Below are 2,897 nucleotides of genomic sequence, written 5' to 3'. Positions count from 1 at the left end.
GCAAAAAGTATGGAGATTATTCCATGGTGTCCATAGTAGAGCAAATAGAGGGATGTCATTCACCCGCTCCTTTGGCTTTAACGGAAACCGATCTATGCTTGAATCGCCTTAGAGGAGACCCTAACGAAACCGGTTTCATGGGATGTCCACTCCTATTACTGATATGTGTCGTATACCGTATAAAATTAATTAATAAATTACCTAACTTAAACCTTCAAAAAAAAATTAACAACTAGTAGAAAGGGTAAGTAAGGGTCGAACCCACGAGGAGATTAATTAACTCTATAAACCCAAAATCAACTCGAAACATAAACTATATACCTAAAAGAGTATTATTCACACTATGTACATGAGATTGGGGGAGGGGGTATAATTGAACGAGTAACTAAGCCAAACAAGATAAAAATAATATACTAATCTATTGTTTGAAAATAGACGACAAGCAAACCACCAATGTGATAACAAATCGATCATAACTTAATTCCCAACTTCCTTCATATAGTCTCCTTCAATATTCAACTCAATATTTAGGTAGTCAAATTACCGCCACAGTCGATTTGACATGTATAGCTCACTAGAAATTAGAATCTTACTAATACACTTTCTACCCCAATAAACTTGATTTATTAGATCAACCCACAAACTCAACAAAACTACGATTGAGCCGCTCAAACTAGTAATATCGAGTCATTCACTCTAAATTATCAAATAATGTCACATCAAATAATAATTTATCATAGTCTAATTACTTCATACTAGCAATTGTGTACTCAATTACAAGTATAAATAAATTAAATGTTCATATAAAAACAAGGAAGAATATGTGAATCAATTAAATACCAACTAGAACATTGAAATACGATTATACTCAGCGTTTAAATGACGAAATATAAATCAGGAAATTAGAGATCAAATTACATCTAATTCACCAAGTAGAAGCAACCAAATTAATCACAAAATTAAAAGATGAGGAGTAAATTAACGAGAACTTATGAACTGAGCCAAGAAAACAAACAGCCGCTGCTTGAATCCACCGTCACATTCATCCCTTCGCCTTCCAATACCACCCAATTGATCAACCTTGGACCAATTCGTGCTCTACTAAGCCTCACGAACTTCCCGTATTTTTGTGGTAATACTTGTGTGTTTTCTAGGAGGGGTAATTGGAGATTTTATAAACGAAAACAACCTAGGTTTTCTGGGTTTGAAGGGATAGAATTGTAGAAAAGGATAGAAATTCATCTTCTCTATCTCTTGCCTTGAATTTTGGATGAATTTGAGCTCTTATTGAAGATGAGCACTGAGTTTTAGTTCTTTGGTTTACACGCCTAATAGTTAGGCACTCCTCCTTATCCTTTTGCTTTTCTTTTATTTCTTTTTAATTTGCAATTCCTTGCTCTTCACGTGAATTTGAGCTAGTGGGAAGTAATTTTCCTCCATTTCCTAATCACAAAATAATGATAAACTTATTAAGTACTTATAATATACGAAACTTAATAAAAAGAATAACTCTAATATGAATATACTACTAAAATTATAAATGTAAATAAAATCCTAAAATAATAAATAAAAGGCAATAATAAAACTAATATTAGGGACTAAAAATATAGTATATTATGCACTTATCAAATTCCCCCACACTTAGTCTTTGATCGCCCTCGAACAAACTAAATAGAACTAACCTATAAAAGCAATAAACCTGACTCACTGTCGTAGGAATCATGGTTACACTTAGCATGTGCAATAACCCCTTTAAACGTGAGGACATACCCACAAAGTCTCTTTATTTGGAATCTTTGAACCAATCAGCAAATACAACCAAAATAAGCATTTCCCAGCAAGCATGGACCATATATTTGACATTTATAAAGATTTTAACACCCTCAATGTCCGACGTCGTATCATTTCCGTTCTCACCTTTATTTTTATGTATTTGATTAGATGTCTCTGATCGTCATAACTTTTATGGAAAGTAAAATGAACAAGGTAAAATAGAGGTGGGAGATATGTTTAGGCTTGTAGTGGTATAGGTGGAAATTAGTAGAGCACATTAGTAGTACATTTATATCATACATCTCCAACATTGAACTTAGACATACTGTTTTTTTCCCAATCTCAGGACTCTTAATGCTTTGTCTCTGTCAAATAGTTCTTGTAGCAAGTGTTCGACCAGTGACTCCCGGTCCTATTGGCCCAAGGTATTAGGTTTTAAAATACCCCTACGGATCTACTTACTCGAACTACTTAAGCACGAGATAAAAACATCACACGTACATTAGAAAAACACCAAATAATGACATTGGTACGCAGAGCCTTCAAATCTGAAACTTTTCATTAGTACACAGAGCCTTCAAATCTGAAACTTTTCATTAGTACACAGAGCCTTCAAATCTGAAACTTTTCATTAGAAAAACACCAAATAATGACAACCACCATTCCACTTTACATTACAATTTAACAATATGCTCTACTAATCCCAAAAGGTGTTTTAATTGTTTTGTGGACAGAGGCACATTTGTGAGTTTTATATGATAAGAAACAAACTTAAGCTCAAATTGGCTCAATAGTGGATTATGTTAATGGAAGGCTTTGAGACATGATAAATTTTTTAGTGAGAAACAAAAACTTTTACTAATCATACCAAAGAGGGGTTTAAGCTATCTTTCATGTCTGTAATCCACATCATGCAATAAGTAAAAGACACATTTTTTTTTATTTTTTATTTGCCGATTAACCCAAAGTTCCTTCATTTATTAATGAAACTAGCAATCTAAAATAACAAACTTTTAAATCTAAAATTTGGCAGCACCTCCTTTACAGTAGGAGCAATCCACTCAAGAACGAGCTATTTTAATCAACACATTTACAACCAAATATCCATTCAAATAGGCATTCTC

At 33.1% G+C, this 2,897-nt stretch overlaps 1 long non-coding RNA gene across 1 annotated transcript; it reads right to left on the bottom strand.

Annotated features, from left to right (window-relative positions):
* Window positions 1–814: 814 nt before the first annotated feature.
* On the bottom strand, window positions 815–2,235 carry LOC145579561 (uncharacterized). Its single transcript, XR_014099167.1, has 2 exons — window positions 1,709–2,235; window positions 815–1,443 (listed from the first exon to the last, which is right to left on the bottom strand). It is a non-coding gene; the product is annotated as an uncharacterized LOC145579561 (long non-coding RNA).
* Window positions 2,236–2,897: the final 662 nt, after the last annotated feature.

Source organism: Chenopodium album, chromosome 1 (assembly GCF_948465745.1).
Source record: "Chenopodium album chromosome 1, dcCheAlbu1.1, whole genome shotgun sequence".
NCBI classification, from domain to species: Eukaryota; Viridiplantae; Streptophyta; class Magnoliopsida; order Caryophyllales; family Amaranthaceae; genus Chenopodium; species Chenopodium album.
Note: the sequence above shows the minus strand (reverse complement) of the source record. Positions and strands in the feature narration are given on the sequence as shown.